General features: G+C 46.2%; 1 protein-coding gene across 4 annotated transcripts in view; it reads left to right on the top strand.

The window, feature by feature from the left end:
• The first annotated feature begins 232 nt into the window (after positions 1 to 232).
• GNG12 (G protein subunit gamma 12) overlaps positions 233 to 18,377 on the top strand; it is a 126,947-nt gene continuing 108,802 nt past the window's right edge. Inside the window, exon 1 of one of the 4 annotated variants that reach the window (XM_068540088.1) lies at positions 233 to 681. The gene's annotated coding sequence lies outside the window, so the exon portion shown is untranslated. Of the gene's footprint in view, positions 710 to 18,377 lie in introns of all 4 variants that reach the window. The other 3 variants (XM_068540086.1, XM_068540085.1, XM_068540084.1) reach the window with 3 other exon arrangements.

The raw sequence follows: 18,377 nt of genomic DNA, 5'->3' as shown, positions 1-18,377 counted from the left end.
GGGAAGCGCCTGATGAGTGGATGTACTAAAAATTCAACAATCCGCAGTTATAGCTCCATTTTCTGGAAAGCAAAATCTCTCTGTGGCCCCAGGGCCCTTTAAATTTTACTGTGACTGTTTTCTTAAGAAATTCCTGGAGCAGAGCCTAACTTTTGTGTAGGGGGTTGGCGGCGTGCATATTGGCGGCCTAAGGGACGGCTGGCTTAAGAGTTGCCGAGCGTTCGAGCGTTCGCACGCGAAGGAAACTTCTCAAGAGTCAGAGCGGCCCGGTGGAGGGCTGTGAAGTGGGGTGGCCCGAGAATCCTTGAACTTTCAAGGCTTCGGGGAAGTCGGGGAAAGGAAACTGGGGGTGGCCAAGGCGGCCAGACGTTTGCAGGACTTCAACGCTCCCGACTTCTCCCCTCTGCCGGCCCAGACCTGACACGGGTTCGGCGGCCGAACCAGGGAACAGCCAGGGCGTCTGGGCAGGAGGGAGGAGGGCCGGGCCGAGAGGAAGAAGTCCGGGGCTGCCGCCGCCCCGCCCGTCGGGTTGTCCGCCCCGCCTACCCGAGCGAGGCGGAGCCGGCGCCCGCCCGGAGGAGCAGGAGGAGGAGGAGGAGGAGAGGTCGGAGTCGTCTCCAGGAGCCCTCAGAGACAGAGTCCCCGGCAGCGGCGGTGACGGCAGGGGCAGCGCACCGGCAGGCGAGTGAGCACCGAGCGGCGGGCGCAGGTGGCGAGTCCGGTCCCGGAGGGGACAGGGGCGCATCGCGGGGCGTCGGCTGGCCAGTTCGGGAGCCGCCTCCGACTTCCCGGTGCTGGGAAGCGAGATGGAGGGAGGGAACGGAGGAAGGAAGGAAGGAGGAAAGAGTGTCCCGGAGGGCGGGGACTGGTCGGGGCACTAGGCGCCGGAGACCGGGATGGGGGAGGGAGGGCAAGGGACGCCGAGACCCGGAGACAGACGGCGCTCTCGCCCTCGACGGGCGGCGGTCGGAGGGTGCAGGAAGCCAGGGGCCCTGCGGGGCCAGGGCTGGGGACGCGGCCCCCGGGACGAGGGCGGGAGTGGGAGGAGAGGTCTCCCAGCTCGCTCGCTTGCTTCCTGGTCTGCCCGCGGCCGTGCGCCCAGCACCAGGATGGGGCTGGGAGGCTCCGGCGTTCCCCGCTCGTGCTTGCGGTGGTGCCAGGTTCGGGAGGAGGCCGGACAACTGGGGGAGACCGGGGCGCCACGCCCCTCTTCCCTACTTTCTTCCGTTCTTTCTGGGGACTAGGCGGCGTGTGCGCAGACCTGGAACACGCTCGGCGCTGGGGGTCTGGCGGGGAAATAGCGGGTCACAGCGAGGACTCAGATCACACATCCCGCGAGGGACCCCCGAGCAGTGAGTGGCCCGGAGACTGTATTTGCAGATGGTATGAGGAGGTCAAGACTCAGACGTGAGTCTTGCGTGATTTTTTAAAAAGTATTGCCCCGACACTTACTGCGTGGATCAGAGTGACTTTCTTTTTTTTTTTTTTTTTTTTTAATTTTAACTAGGGCATATCAGTTAAAGCTAATTTTAAAACGCTGTCACTGAAGTCGCCCGACACTCACTTGTCCCTCGCCTTCTGTTTGTGTCTTGTAAACTTGACTTAAACCATTCATAACTTTGGAAAAGGACCCCGTGATTCTCGTTAAAACCCCGCCGTGGAGTGAAACTTTGGGCAACTAGAAATCTGAGTGAAGGAACTGCCGAGGCCTGTCATCTTGTGGTCACCCCTGTCCGGGCGAGGTTGTATACAAACAAGTGCACAGAGAAGGAAATGGCCAAAAACCGGCGAGAAGGGAGGTCCCCCGCGCCCACGTGTCAGGGCACGTTTAATGGCTGCTCTGAGTGGAAACAAACCGGAATGTATTAGACCTTGTGGAGTTGGGCAGACTTCACATGATTAGCTTCCTTCCCATCGGTTGTTTCCTCCCCCGCCCCCCTACTGTCTTTGTGGACACTTTATATTTCCTGGGGCTGTTGTAGCTTCGTCTGAATAGACTGTCTATAAGGAATCTTTTGGACCTTGTCAGAGGTAGGGACTGTGTCTGTGTGTTCTCTACTTTAAAAGCCGAGTTTGGCTTTGTTTTGAAAGTGCGAGTCACCACACTGCACCATTGCTGGTGCTTCTCAGCCCTGCGTGTAAATTATCGCAGGATGGCGGCCCTCACCTAGGAGAACCAGGAAGGCCGGCAGCGCTAGAGTGACGGGGTTGCGTTTAACTGTTGCCAAAACAGCCACATTCAAGTAAGGAGCTGTTTTGATTCTTAAAAAAAAAAAAACCAAAGTGTATGTGTCAGCAAGACCTTTTTTCAATAAACAAACATGTGATTCACACATAATTTTTTAAAGTAATCAAACGTTTTATAGAGACTTAAGTGATAAAAGGACTTTGGGATCAACCGTTCAGTTTCTTTGCCTTCTCTAACGGTAAACTAACATCATAAAACACTGGTTTAAGTCCAAAAAATGCTGAACAATCTAAGGGCTGGGTCTTTAGGCCTTATTAAAAAAAAAAATGCAGTTGTATTTTTACTGTTTTTAACCCAGGTAATTCAGGAAGGTGTTGAATCTGGACAGCATTTAGATTTGTGTAGAAATACATAAAAATGTGGATCTGTGTTTCACAAGAAACCGGAAAGATTAATACTATAAAAATTTTCAATGTCGCAAGCTCCAGTCTCATTTGAAAGCCTTGCTCTCTAACAATGAGATTTGCGGTGTCGGGCTTACGTTGTCACTTGTTGAAGGACGTGGGTGGTCGTCATGTTGTGACAGCAAAAAGCTGCTTAGTCGACACACTTGAAGAAATGGCTAGCTAATATCAGATTAGTTTTGTTTACCTCTTTCTGAGAGAAGAAAATTTCAAATTTGGAATTATGTCATTTATTGTGTTGGATTTTTATTGGGTGTTTTTTTTTAAGTTTTATATGTCAGCTTAAGCTTAATTTAGGGAGGCAAGTTGTGGAAGTCAAATTTTTCTGGAGTCTGATTTGGAAGAGAAGCAGCTTAACAGTGGTTTGTGGTATGGTTTTGGTGTTGGACAGATGTGGTTGGGAATATTAGTTATTTAACCGTTTTCACTCTGATTTGTAAAATGAGGATGATAGTGGTCTCTGTCTTGAGGGTTTTTGTGAAAGTATATGAAACAGTCTTTGGAAAACATTTTGCACCTAATACACAGATAATGTTCAGAATTATTAGATATTTTATCTACTGACCAGCAGCCGGCTATCGGATAAATTAAAAGATGGCAGTTTGAACCTTCTGGAAACACTGGATAGAGCAAATAAATCAGGTAAAGAAGGTACCTATAGATAGATGGATAGATAGGTAGGTAGGTAGATAGGTAGATAGGATAGGTAGATAGGTAGGTAGATAGATAAAGCTTCTGGAATGCTAGAGCAATTAAATTCCAAAGAAGTTACCTGGTTTTATAGATATATAGAGCAAGATGTCTATCCATCTATCTGTCTAAAATATCTAAAATATTTGTTTACATATGTGTGTCATGTTTCTACCACAGCAGTATGAATAATTATGATTACTGGAGTAACAGTTTTAATGTGCTTTTAGTGTGAAGTTATAGTTGTATAATATTTTTAGAGCCAGGCAATCATTTCATTACTCATATTTTAAATTTGAAGAGAATTTATATTTAAAATAGTCATGCTTATTAGCCCTGGGTAGGACATAAAACAGAAACAGAAATATTTGTCTTTTACCTAGTATGATTTTTAATAAGTATGAAAAAAATGTGACCTGGAGTATACAGTTATTTTTCACGTACTAATGTCCAGTGCTAACAGATAAGCCTCAAGAAGTGTTTAGGGGGACTTCCCTGGTGGTGCAGTGGTTAAGAATCCGCCTGCCAATGCAGGAGACATGGGTTCGAGCCCTGGTCCAGAAAGATCCCACATGCCGCGGAGCAACGAAGTCCGTGAGCCACAACTACTGAGCCCGCTGCCTGGAGCCCGTGCTCCGCAACAAGAGAAGCCACTGCAATGAGAAGCCCGCACACGGCAACGAAGAGTAGCCCCCACTCGCGCAACTAGAGAAAGCCCGCGCGCAGCAACGGAGACCCAAAAATAAATAAATAAATAAATATTTTTTAAAAAAGTGTTTAGGAAAGGATCAGTGGCATTTCATAAACGTTTTGTAAAAGCGTTGTGACTGATGGTAAACTTTTGTGAGACTGGGTGTTCCGTTAATTCAGGGAATCTACTCATCATGTCATTCACTCATGTGCAAAATTTAAAAAATGCTTCCATCTTGAAAACAAACCCTTTTAAGTGTCTGTTGTTTTCTTAATGCATGTCAGGTGCATAGGATTGGGCCAATTGGAATCGTGGCTTGTGCCACAGATGACTTCTCGTTTACTAATTGTTCCGCAGGGACTCAGATCATGCTTATAATATTTTTAAATAACTGTAAAGGGTACAGTATTATTATGAATCATTTCTTGCCTATGACATTATACTCTGAAGCAGCGGAGGACTCGATTGAATAAATTATTGATTCTTTTCTCTCTTAGAACATCATAGCATAGTGATGGATTCCAGGCTCATGCTTCTAGGTGTGTAGTGTGTGGGCAAGTTACTTAATACCTCTGTGCTTCAATGAGGTGTTGGGAGGGATAAATGAGTTAAATCTCTCCAAAGCATTTAGAACAGTGCTTGACACATAGTCTATGCTCAACAAATATTAACATTAAATTATTACTTACTAAAATTTTCTAAATGTTATAAGCATACATTATTTTTGTAACAGGAAAACAACTATATGAAAATTTAATGGTTCCCCCAAATCTAAAAAGGCTCAGTAATTTATATAGTCCTGTCAAGCAGTGCTTAAGAAGTAAGAGAATACAATCAGGCAATTGTCACTGTGTCTTTTAAACATGAAATGGAGTGCAGTGTTAATTTGTTCAACAAATTAATTCTCCTAGATCTCAGTCCCATTTTCCTTTCTTATTAGAACCTTGAAAAAAAAAATCGATAATCCATGAAGTCCACCTTAGGATAGGTTAAGTAGGGGAAGGGTGGTTGCCCAGTTACAGTGCATTATTACGCTTACAACTAATTTAAAACAAGTTTATGCATAGAGAAGAAAGTACAGAGAAATGGATGGTGGGATTGTGGCGCTTCTCCCCATATTTTCGCCAATGAGCATGTATAAAAAATAAAAGATAATCCATTTGTGTAACAATTACTCAGTAAAACCTGGTTTATTAGCTACAAATAGCAGGATTTTGGTTTTGTTTTAGACAAACCACCAGCTTGCATAGCAATCGAAGGTCCTTGAGTTACATGTGAGCATTATTTAGCAGTAAAAGAGAGGCCCTTTTGGAAGTTTGCAGGTTTATCTCCTTAAGAGATGTTTGAAATTTGGGTTTGCCTGCAGACGCGGTTCATCAACCTTGACTTTATGGAAACTGTCACTTCCCGGATCTGTCATGTCCCAGCCCTGCACTGAGGAGCTGTGTGTACACAGCACCTACCACGTGTCAGAGGCCTCTAAGACAGTCACGAAGAAGACATACCTGCCATTAGTTTAATGGGAGAGTTCAATAGGTAAAAGAATATACCTTCAGCACAATCGTGCGACTCCATTTACGGAGCTGTTCTACATCCTAGGCCCCAGTCTAACCCCTTTACATTTATGATCTTGCCCAGTCCTCACAGCAGCCCAGGTGAGAAAGCTGAGGCTCCCTAAGCGGCAAGACGAGGATGTGACCCAGAGTTGTTCTGACTCCATATACTGTGCACTAAGAGCTCTGCCAGGAGCTGCAGTGGAGGTGCTTCCAGCTAAAAGTGCTTCCTTATGGAGGAAGTTTCGTTCAGAAGCTGTAACTCAAACCAAGAGAAACAGGAAGGAGAGGTCTCCTCTTGGGGGTGAGATGACCTGCCTGAGGAGTATTACCAGTGCCTTGCCATTGGGCTTATTGGGCTCCTTGCCCTCTGCAGCCATAGAAGTCAAAGCTGCCAGAATTGCCTCGGAGACCCAGCAGGCCTGAAGGGATCCGTAGAGTCGGTCTCTCCCATGCCTGGATTCCCAAAGAGGGCCTTGAGAGGAGATGGGGGCACCAGCTAAGTCCTGCTCTAGAGCCAGCTCACACCGACAGGCCCCGTCTCCCCACTTCTCCCTCAGGAATAAAGGGAAGAGCGGTGAGCCCGGCGCTTTGGACCCAGGGCAGAGGGTGGAGGTGATTTGACCGAAGGTTACTTCTAGATGGATTATTGCATTTAGTGCCGACTCTCTTGAAAATCATTTCTAGTGTCACTTAAATGTCTGGTTTATTGTGTTAGGCTTTATTGGGTGTCGTAAAAGTGCTTAGGTGGGAGTGTCATGGTTGCCATCCCCTGACAAGGAGGGTTTTGTCTTCTCTTAATGGGTCTGCATTTTGGAGGATTGCTGTATAATAAAAACCAGGGTGTTGTAGACTGTTCAAAGACTTGATATTTTCAACTCTGCTGGAGAATTAGTAGCTCAAAGAAGGTTTTCTTTAAGGTCAGCTTTAGTGAATCAGTTGCTAAGAATCTTTTGTAATTTTTCACATTTATTGATTGTAAGCAGGTGACTTTGGGGCAGAGGGTCAGGAGGCCTTATATTCCATTTGCTTTCTTACAGACTAGACTACCATTCCTCTTGCAGTCAGTGTCATGTAACTGACATAGGATCCCCTTGGTTGACTGAGAAGAGGAGTGTAAGTTCTGATTTAACTTGGGTTGGTGTCATCACAAATGCTCCCCGGGTGGGCTCTGAATCAGTGGTCATCGCCGCGCTTGCGTGCCATGTAGAGAGCATTGCCTTCATCCCCAATGGCTGTGTGCAAACCCACATGAGCCCGTGGGGGTGGAATCTTAACTTTACCCATGTTGGATAATCAGGCTTTTACTTAGCTACAGATGCTACCAGCCAAGATGTCCCTCAGCACTGGACATTAAACCTTTAGCCCTGGAGCCCTTTGACTAAGAGCCCTTTGACGAAGATCCCAAGTTTGCAGTGACCTCACTGGAGCCCTTTGACTAAGATCCCAAGCTTGCAGTGACCTCAAAGTTTGCCTGCTTTTCAGAGACAAATGATTGCAGTTTAGCTCTCAGTGTGAGCTAAACAAATCTAAGGATGGAAAGAGGAATCAAGATCCAAAAGCTGCTTGGACTTTATCGAAGCGTAGTGAGGACTTTATTGATATGAAACCATCACACCAGGTTTATTCAACCAGAACCTCAGGCAAATTGGGAAAGTGTTGAAGCCAGCAGACTTGGTGCCTGTCCTGTACCTAAACTACCCAAACCTTTTGCACTGTTAGACCGTGACCTGCACATTAGACCATGAGGCTTCATGTGGGTGTGTAAGGTCATGATTGGCTGCTCAGACAGGTTGTCAGGGGAAGGTTGAATGTCTGGCCAAGAAGCAGAAGAGTTGGATTGTGACTTCTTGACAGGGCTGCTTTGAACTCTTGTACAGATTGTTCACTGCGCAAGAGTAGCTGGCCAAGGAAGTTAAGTGGGGCTCAAATCTCTCCAAAAACTATGTGTCCTGGGCTAGAACTGCCTCTGCCAGGAGGACGAGGCACTTCATTCTGACTCCGTCAAGCCTGCAAGGCTGGGTGCACTTGGAGGGCTGGCCTTTTCGTAAGTCACACAAAGGCACAATCTGGCAGCAGCAGCCCTGCCTCTCCCAGCACCTTCAGCCACAGTAACCCTCAAAATGACATGAGCCGGCTGAGTCTGGCACGTAGTAGGTACTTAATAAATGCCAGTGGAATGAAGGAATACAACCACATTCTCTGTAGTGTGTGCCAGTGAAGTGGATGAGCCAGTGTTCTTTTTAATCAAAAAGGTAAAATTGATGGTATCTACTGGGACAGGCACATTCAGTGGTGCGTGTTCCCTGTGACAGGCTTCTTCCTCTTTAGTTCATCATTTCCTAAGGGGCAGGTAAAGCCCAGCACTTGAGCGGTTGTTGACGTTGTTTACTCTGAGTCCAGCACCAACAAACGTGCTCAGCATTGCCTGGTACCTGCGTGGCTCCTGCAGTGGTGCCTCCTGGGAATGGACAAAGGGATCCATGGTGTTTATTGACCAGCTGTGGGCCCTCCTCTTGGGGACAGGATGCAAAGGACACTGGCTGCAGGAGCCTTTGGAATTTACCTATGAGTGGCTGCTTCTTGTGTAGAAAGACTTTTCTAGTTTAGGGTAAGAAGTGGGGAGCCTTGTTGCTAAAGCCACTGACAACTGAGGAAGGGGGTTTGTGTGTGTCCCTTGCAGTGCCAGCTGCTGCTGCTGCTTGCATGCTTCTCTTGTAAGTTGATCCTTTAGAAAGCAGACTCTCAGAATTAACCTCCTCTTGGCTCCTCTCCTGAGGGGCAATCCGCACAGCAGGTAGGATCAGCCACGTTTAGTGGGTCAAAGTGCTAAGACAGTGGTTCTATGCATAGAGGTGCTGGCTTGCACTTAGGACTTTGGCCTTCTGCTGTTTTAGGGAGAGGCCACACCTTGTGAAAAATGCCCAAAGGTGCAGAAACGTGAATGCCTTTCCCATCTAGTCTGGTTAAATGCAGCTTTCTTCAGGCAAACTCAGATTCCCAAAACAGGAATAGCAGGAGATAACAATTCCTAATAAGGATTTCCCACAGAATTTCTTTCGTTCTTTATTTTGGCTGCGTTGGGTCTTTGCTGCTGCGCGCGGGCTTTCTCTAGTTGTGGCGAGCAGGGGCTACTCTTCATTGCGGTGCGCGGGCTTCTCTTGTTGCGGAGCACGGGCTCTAGGCACACGGCCTTAAATAGTTGCAGCATGTGGGCTCAGTAGTTGCGGCTCGTGGGCTCTAGAGCACAGGCTCAGTAGTTGTGGCACATGGGCTTAGTTGCTCCGTGGCATGTGGGATCTTCCTGGACCTGGGATCGAGCCCGTGTCCCCTGCATTGGCAGGCGGATCCTAAACCATTGCGCCACCAGGGAAGTCCCTCACAGAATTTCTTGAGAGAGCAAACTTACCTGTTGCATTTACGGTATGATTTGATTTTACAAAATTCCAGGATTCTCAACTTTTCAGGAATATCTCTCTGTTGAATTAAGGAGAATATTCCGGCACGTGCTTTGCCCTCTTTTTTGACATAAATATTTGATGAGCAGCGTGCTTCAGCCATTACTGTCCAAATCCAGAAAGCAAATAATGCGCCTGGCATGCTGCCTGGGAGGGAATCCTCACGTTTCTGCCTTTGCCTCCCATTCACCTCCAGTTCTCTGACTTCCTCCTGCTGTAATAAATGTCAAGGGGCTCAGGGACACCCACACCCAGCAGGTGATATCGCACAGGGCAGAGACCACCTCTCCATGCACGCCTCCTGAGCTCTGGATCCAGGTTCCTCTGATTTACTGATGCCAACGTGAGAATTCACCTGCATCAACCCAGGTTTCCCAGAAGCCTCGTCAGCTTTGTTTCTTCCAAGCTGGGATTGTCCTGTTCTTCACACTCCTGTGAAAAATGGTTTATACAACCTCTCCATTTTAAAAAAATTGGTAATGTATTTATATGGTTTACCCGCATATAAAAAGGTAAACACTGAGAAATCTTGCTCCCATCCAAGCCTTTTCCACATTCTCTACAGGCTGCAACTTGTAAATACAAGCAAATGAGGGTGTGCATGTGTGTGTGTGTGTGTGTGTGTGTGTGTGTGTGTATTTAATGCTTCCCCCTTCTTTCACAAAAAGTGGTATATTATATATACTGTTCTGTGTCTTGCTTTTTAAAATTAGCAGTCTGTCCTGGAGATCTCTCTCTATCAGCACGATCGTTTTCCATTGTGTAGATGTAGCATGGTTTATTCGACCAGTCCCCTATGGCTGGACCTTTGAATTGTTCCCAGTCTTTCGCTATCACCCACGGCGCTGCAACAAATAAAGGTGTCATCTTGCTTTTGTGCGGGTGGACCTAGAGGATTGATTCCCGGGAGCGGGACTGCTGACTCGCAGGGCCCTGTCAGCCCCTTGGGAAGGGTTGGCTCATTTTGCCCTCTGCTCAGCAGCGTGTCAGATGGCCTGTCTCCCCATAGCCCCACCGGCATGAAGGGTGTCAGCTCTTTTTATTTTTGCTAATCTCATTGATGAGAAATGGTAATTAGGGTTGGTTAAATTTTTCGAATTGTGAGTGAGTGAGAGGATTGGGGCCATTTGTGCATCTTCTCCTGTGGGCGGTCCAGGCCTGCCGGTCCCCCCGTGGGCGTTTATTGACCTTTCCTCCTGAAGCTAAGCCTCTTGCCTACACCGCTGTCAAAATCTCTAAAATAGAGACTTAAGAATGTGATAGCTCTTTCGGGCCCAAGGGTACAGTGGGCTGCCAAATTGTCAGTACAAATTCGAGAGAAGTGGAAAGTAGGGTTTTATGCCAGTTGCTAATGTCTGATTTATAAATAGTTTTCGGCTAATGGTATCATTAAACTGGGGCTTCTCCAAAACCATTATGAAGATGACCTTCTAGTCTAGAATTTCTCCCTCTCAAACAAAAACAAGAGAGATTGAGAATATATAAATTCCAATGGCATTTCCTGCAAAATCTTCTAAGAAATCTAGATTTTTCCTTTCATATGCATCTCCTGAAAAGTCATACATGCCACATTTTTTTGTGTGCATACCTGCTGACCTGCTGAATAGGGCTCCTGTTCGCCCTTTGATTTAACCATCAGAGAGCTGTCTGCTCTTATTTCCAGGGTGAAAGAAAAGAGGGAAGTAAAAGTACAAGGTAAAGATACTGGCCAGAGTTCAGGATTCGACGAAGGGTGCAGGGTTGGAGTTCCACAGAGTCATCTTTCTTTGTGAGGTGCTCTTTCACTCAGCTCTTGGGATGCTTTTTTAATATAAAATTAATTTTCATCTTTTTAAAAATGAAATCCACCGAAAGAGAAATTTTGGTTGAGGGAAAAGATGACTGTGTGTGGCTTATTTTTTTATTTTTTGCTTTTAGAAATTCATATGAGGCAGTCCTGTATAAAGTTAACCTCCATCTCCATCAAAAAAAAAAGAGAAAAAAAACAAAACAAAAAAAGCAAAACCAAGAAAACCCCAGCACCACAACAAATTCTCCTTCTCAGAGTTCCCACATTTAGCAGAGGCCCGTGAAATCTCTAGAAAGGACGCTATGATCTTCCACCCCCAGTGCTCTCTTTTGAGCTCCAAACTGTGTGGATTATTACCTTGTGAAGGTGGGTTTTCAGCGCTCTGGATGCTTTGTTTTCCTTCCAGTGCTCCTGTCGCTGTAGTGTTGAGCTCCTGCACTATAATCTCAGCTCTGTAAGAACAGGCTCTTGGTCTGTTGTTCTAGCCCAGGACCTAGAAGGGTATCCAGCACCTTGGAGTGCTCTATCAATGGATAAATGAATGCTGCTGAGGGCTGCTGCCTTCTGGACCTGGCTGGGTCTTTGTGGTCCACCATGTTAGGGACCCCATGTTAGACTGGGGCCTGGGCTGGGGGTCACGTTAGCCATTCCTTGGCCTTTGGGCAGTATGCTCCAGCCCTTGTGCACTCTCTGACGGTGTGCATGATGGCTTGAGAGCTGAGGCTTGCAGTCTGATTCACCTGGGCAAGTCACCTGACCTCGAAGAGCCTCTGCTGTCCCATTTGCAAAATAAAGGTAATGACACCATATTTCAACAAATCTAAGGTGCCATCAATTATGAGATGTGCTGTTATTCTATGAGCCACTAAGAAAGAAAAAAGAAATTGCTGCCAATTCAACTGTAGCTCCCATTAACCCTAAGAATGCATTCGTTTTCTATGGCTGCCATAACAGATTACCACAAATTTAGCCACTTAAAGCAACACACATGTGTTATCTCACAATTCTGACATCAAAAGTCATCACGGTTTTAGCTGGTTTCTCTGCTCTGGGTTTTACAAGTCCGAAATCTTATTGGGAGGTTCTGGGAAGAATCCATTAGCAGGGTCGTTCAGGTTGTTGGTAGAATCCAGTTCCTTGCAGTTGTAGGATTGAGGTTCTTGCCTCGTTGATGGCTGTCAGCGGGGGGCCACCCTCGGCTCTCAGAGACCTCTCTTGGGTCCTTGCACTTGGACCCTACATCTCAGAGCCAGCAACAGCATGATGAATCCTTCTCATGCCTGGAATCTCTTTGAGGTCCCCTCTCTTCCATCCCTCTGCTTCCAGCCAGAGAGAGTTCTCTGCTTTTAGGGCTCATTTGCTTCGATTGGGCCCACCTGGATATTCCAGCCTACTCTCCCTTAATTACATCTGCAAAGTCCTTTTTGCTGTGTAACATAACATATTCATAGGTTTCAGGGATTAGGGCAGGGACACCTTTGGGGCGCCATTCTGACTACTACAGTCATCCTAGTATCAGGGATGTTAAAATGTGAACAGAATATGTTTCTTAGAATTGATTAAATACTATCTTTGGTTTAAAAATTAAAGAGCTACTAATGTATGTAAAGCATTCAGGGTGTCAATAGTAAGTGCTCAGGCATTAACTATTATTATTATAATTAATAGTATGATCATAGTGCTCATATAATACCCATCACCTTTAACTTCAGTTGAAGTTATTCTCACAGTTAGATGCACTTGACAAACAGTAATTGAGAGAGTGTAGTGTGTGGGCAGTTAATTTGATGACAGTGATGGTGATAGTTACTCCTTGAGTGACATCTATGTGCCGACATGTGCTAGGACCTTTACACACTTTCTCAGGCCTTGCAGTAGCCCTCTGAGGTAGGCAGTACTGGCTCCATTTACAGGTGGGGAAGCAGGTTCAGGGAGGTTGAATACTGCTTAGGAGCTCAGCAGTAAGTGGTGGTGGCATCTTGCTTTGAATCCAGGTCTGCTGGCTCTGCAGTCAGTGCTCTTTGTGGCACCATATTACCTGTCCTGGTGTCCACCAGGTGTGTGGGCTGGAGGGGGTGGCCTCCTGGAAGGGAAAGGAACACAAGGGAAGAGGCATTGCCCTGAGATGTGTCTCTCTTGTACTCAGATGTTTCTTTGCTATTAACTGTTTAGCTTATCAAGGATAAAGGTCCTCTCTCTTCATCCTTTTTTTCAGTTTTCAATAAACACAAAAATGATCTTTTTTCATTCAGCAGGTATTTATCAGTTACCTACTCTTTGAGGATACAGCTATGAACAATATTGTGATTTATAATGAGATCGTATAGTTCCTGTCACAAAACTCCTGAAACCTTTGGAATTTCCCAAGTGATGAGAGCGATAAAGGTGTCTTTTGTTCTGTTATTGAGGTGACTTTGGGACCACACCTAAGGATGGGGGCTGTTTCCCTGGGACTCAACCATGTGATTAGAAGGGTGGAACTTTTGGTCCCACCCCTCAGACCTCCAGGGCAGGGAGAGGGGCTGAAGGTTGAATCAGTCACCCCTGGCCAGTGATGTAATCAGTCATAGCTATGTAATGAGGCCTCCATAAAAACTCAAAAGGACAGGGTTAGGAAAGCTTCCCTTTGATGAACAAGTGGAGTTATGGAAAAAGTGGTCCTCTCCAAGAGGGCATGGAAGCTCCGTGCCCTTTCCCTGCACCTTGCCCTCTGCATCTCTTCCATCTGGCTCTTCCTGAGTCATATCCTTTTATAATAAACCTAGTGATCTAAGTAAGTAATGTTTCTCTAAGTTCTGTGAGCCGCTCTGAGCCCTTAACCTGTGGAATCCGATGCTATCTCCAGGTAGATAATGTCAGAATTGAGTTGAATTGTAGGACACTCAGCTGGTGTCAAGAATTGCTTGGTAGTGTGGAAGCCTCCGCCACAAATTGGAATTGGTGACCAGAACACTTTTATATACTGTGTGTGACTTTCAAAGGGAGGAGAGTTAGCATTGGGGAATTTCTGCTTTTTAAACTATTTTAAGTGTAACTGGGGCAAAGGGGAAGGGAGAAGAGGAGGAGAGTGGTTTAGCAGAACCGGAGTAAAAATAGTAGCTACCTGAATGCAGTACACTACTCTAAGATTGCAGTCTGCAGAATTTTCCCAAGACACAACTGCAGATTATCTTAGGCTCTTCAAATTCAGGTAGACATTCTTGAAAACCAACCTCATCATCTTGCCCTCAAAGCCTGCTTTTCTTCCTGCCTTCTTTAAGTCTGTAGACATCTCCATCCACCCAGGATGCCAAGCTCTGGACCCCTGAGTCCTCCGAAACCCCTCCGTCCTCTTACCCTCCCTCCAGCTCAGATACCCCTGGCCTCCACCATAGCCTGCCACATCCACTTCCGAACTAGTCCACATGCCTGGTCTGCTCTCCTCTACCCCCACTGCCTCTCATCCAGATTGTCGCCGTGGCTTCCTAACTGACCTTTCCCCCGCACACTGCCACCAGGGTGATTTTTCTAAAACATGGGTTTGAATATGTCACTTCCTGTCTGGCAGCTCCCCAAAGGCATCACAGGCTAGTGGTTAAGGGTTCACACTGTACAGGTTCAAGGCTGCCTGTGCTTCTTACATGCTCTGGAATCTTGGAAGAGTTATTTAGTTGTCTTGTGCCTCAGTGTCCCCATCTCTAAAATGGGTGTAATAATAGCACCAACCTCACAGATAGGTTGTGGAATTTAAATGAGTTATATGCATGGAGCACTTAGGACAGTGCCTGGCACACAGAAAGCCCTCCATGAACATTATTAACCCACAGTCCTTGGTACCACGACTGTAGCTCACCTTCCCTACTGCTCTGCACCTCATCCTCCCACCCTCTCAGTGCCACACAAAGCTTGCTCTGCAGACAGACTCTTCGCTAATGATCAGACACTAGGTAAGTACCCACATGGAGAGAACACATTTAGACATTTTCATAGCAAGTTTTACATCTCTTGAATCTAATGAAAAATTTGGCTTGCATTTTATATTTCATTTTTCTATCAGTTCTTTTTATTGCATCTTATAAAAGTATTGGTCCATGGTGAATTAGAAATAAAACTGAAAAGCTGATCTTTCACCACGGATAGTTTGAAAAGCACTTCCCTGTTCCCACACAACCTGGCTAGTTGATTCATCCTGGCCAGATTACCCATATTCACTGTGTAGCCTTAAATCTCTCTGGATTTCTTCACACTGTTTCCTCTGCCCAGAGTTTATTACGCATTTACGCAGCACCTATAAGTGCTAGGTTCTGGGGATATAAGAGTGAGGAAAATACTGCCTCTACTTTGAGGAAGTTTCCCTCCAACTACCCAGTGAGTTCTTGCCTGTGTTTTGAAACCTAGAATAATTTTGTTCTTTCTTTCACCCATTAAGAAAACATTTATTAAATACCAGCTGTTTATGAGGCACTTGATGCATTCTGCTCCTGCCCTTAAGGACCACCAAGCTAATGGGGGGGCGGGACACGTGTGAACAGACACAAAAACAATGACAGTAGGATGGGAGGGTTAGAGAGCTATGTGAATAAAGAAGTGTGAAGCACAGAGGAGGGTGTGTCTGACTTTCCCTTGGCCGGGCAATGACTTGGGAGCTGGGATACGGTTTCACAGGTACAATGGAGGAAGTGTCATCAAAAACTGAAGATCCAGGTCCTGAGGTCAAGCCCAGGCCCAAAGCCGAGCTCTACCACTCACTAGTCATGTGACTTTGAATGACTGATTCTCCCTCTGTCAGGCTGCTATAACAAAATACCATAGACTGAGTGGCTTATAAATGATGGACATTTATTTCTCAGAGTCCTGGAGGCTGGAAAGTCCAAGATCAAGACACCTTTCAGGTTCAGTGTCTGATGAGAGCCCACTTCTGGGTTCATAGACAGCAGTCTTCTCACTGTGTGGGGTCTATTTTATTTTATTTTTTATTGAAGTATAGATTTACAGTATTGTGATGATTGGCTTAAGAAGGTGTAATGTACACATACACACACACATACACACACACACACACACACACACACACACACACAGGGGAATATTACTCAGCCATAAAAAAGAATAAAATACTGCCATTTGCAGCAAAATGGATGGAACTAGAGAATATTATATCACTTATATGGGGTCTCTTTTATAAGGGCACCAATCCCAATTATGAAGACTTCACCCTCATGACCTAATCACCTTCCAAGGCCCCACCCCCAAATACTATTACATTGGGTTTAGGATTTCAACTTGAATCTTGAGGAGACACATTCAAACCATAGCACTCTCTGAACTTCAGATTCGTCATCTGTAAAATGGGGATAGCAGTACTAGTCTACCTCACAAGACTGTTTTGAGGCTCGCCTGAAATTATTATATACATAATGTGTTTAGAACCGAGCCTGACATATACAGCTCCATAAATGTTAGATGTTATCACTCTTGCGGTTACCTTTTTTCTCCTATCCTTCCTACCCCTATCTCAGGGACATATTTAAATTTTCCCTTGTCTGGGTTTCCCGTGGCAGGCTTTTCAACCAGCACACTGATTATTGCATTGAATTGTGTAGTTTTACCTGCATATCTCTGCCTCCCCTCCAGAATGTACTGTACCTCTTGAAGCCAGTGACATTTTTTCCTCTGTCTATTGCCAGTGGCAGACAACTCATAGAAGACTCAATGAATATTTAGAGAATTTATATTGTATTTAAATTTGAGCACTTCTTGTCACAAAGCTTTGTGAAGAGTCTGGTTGTTATGGACTGAATGTTTATGTCCTCCCAAAATTCGTAGGTTGAAATCCTAATCCCCACAGTATGAGGATATTAGGAGGAGGGGCCTTTGGGTGGTAATTAGGTCATGAGTGTGGAGCCCTCATGAATAGGATTACTGCACTTACAGAAGAAGCCCCAGAGAGCTGCCTTGCCCCTTCCGCCGTATGGGGACACAGTGAGAGGGTGGCCATCTGTGAACCTGGAAGCAGGCTCTCACCAGACACTGAATCTACCAGAAACTTGATCTTGGACTTTCAGCCTCCGGAACTGTAAGAAATAAATGTTTGTCGTTTAAGACACCCAGTGTATGGCATTTTTGTTATAGCAGCCTGAATGGACTAAAACAGTGGTCAAACATTCGTTTTCACTTTGCAGATGGGGAAACTGAGGCTCTTTCTAAAGTTTAAGTTTCTGTTACTTGCCTAAGGTCAGGGAGCTAGTGAAGGGCAGAGGTGAGATTAGAACCCTACGTCTCTTGTTTTCCTGTTTTGTGCTGCCTTGTCAAATCCACCCTGTGAGCTGGGGGCATGTCTGGCTGCTGGCCAGACTCAGAAGCTCCTGTCACCTGGTCCCACCTGTATCAGGATAGCTGTGTAGGCAGGAACCAGGCCTGGAGAGACCTCTAGACACACCTTCTCTCCCCACCCATCTCGTTCACCGCTGCCCCAGTGGTATTTATGGGTCACACCCTTGGCAGTGAGCATCTGCCTGGAAACCTGGGGTGGAGGTGGGGGATAGAGGCGGCCTGTGGCAGGCAGGAGGCTGCTGGAGAATGGAGGAGAGAGGGAGGGCCTTGTCTAAGAGTGAGTGATTTGTAACAAGGCTACAGGGGTGAGTCAAGGAGGAGGAGCCCAGTGAAGTCAAGAGGTTGGAGAGTTGGGAAAACTCTTGTAAGGATATCCAAAGGCAGTGAAGCTTTCTTAGACTTCTTTTTCCCTCCAGAAACATCTTGATGCATCTCCCTTCACACCCTTTATGAAAGGGGCACCCTTTACACTCTGCTGAGGAATACATTCTGTGCTCTAACCACTTCGATTGGGTTGTAGTCTTTATTATGGAGGCAGGGCAGAGTGGTGAATTCACAACGAGGACTCTGACCTCGAACTTTCTTGAGAAAAGTTTAAAATTTATGACTTCGTACTTTTTTTTTTATTCCTTCTTTAGGAAAAAAAAAAAGGAAAAGAATTCTCAAAGGGAATAGGATCTAGTGGCTCAGGTAGCCTGGAAAGCAGAAGAGCCCAGGGTCATGGTTTGCAGATTTGTCTGCATATTGGGATCAGCTGGAGAGTGATTTTTGACAGTCAGAGAGACCTGGCTGCACCCAGACCTGTGAAGTCAGCCCCGCGGGCATGGGGCCCAAGGGTGGCCATTCCTGTAAAGCTCCCAGGTGGCCCCAAGCGCACAGTGAAGGGTTGGGAGGGGTGCCCCGAGGGTGGTCTTCTTGATGCCCGAGGTAAGGCTGGTTCTCTGCCGTGCGGATGATTGACCCGAGGAGAAGCCGTGACTTGGCCGCCAGTGAGTTTTACGGCTTCTGGCTCATTTCCTCATCTAATTATGGGGTCTGGGAGTAGCCTTTGCGATAAATCCTCTCTCCGCATCAGCTCACAGAGCCCCTTCCTTGAAACACGCTGAGCTCTACCCTTGAGCTGTCTAATCCAGCTCTTCCCACTTCTGAACAAATTATTGGTGTATCCTGTTAGGTGAAAACAAAAAGGAGTGTCCTTGAAGGGACAATGTCACCATTCCCATTTGGACACA

The sequence above is a fragment of the Eschrichtius robustus genome, chromosome 3 (assembly GCF_028021215.1).
Source record: "Eschrichtius robustus isolate mEscRob2 chromosome 3, mEscRob2.pri, whole genome shotgun sequence".
Taxonomy (NCBI): Eukaryota; Metazoa; Chordata; class Mammalia; order Artiodactyla; family Eschrichtiidae; genus Eschrichtius; species Eschrichtius robustus.
This window is presented reverse-complemented; position numbering and strand designations above follow the sequence as displayed.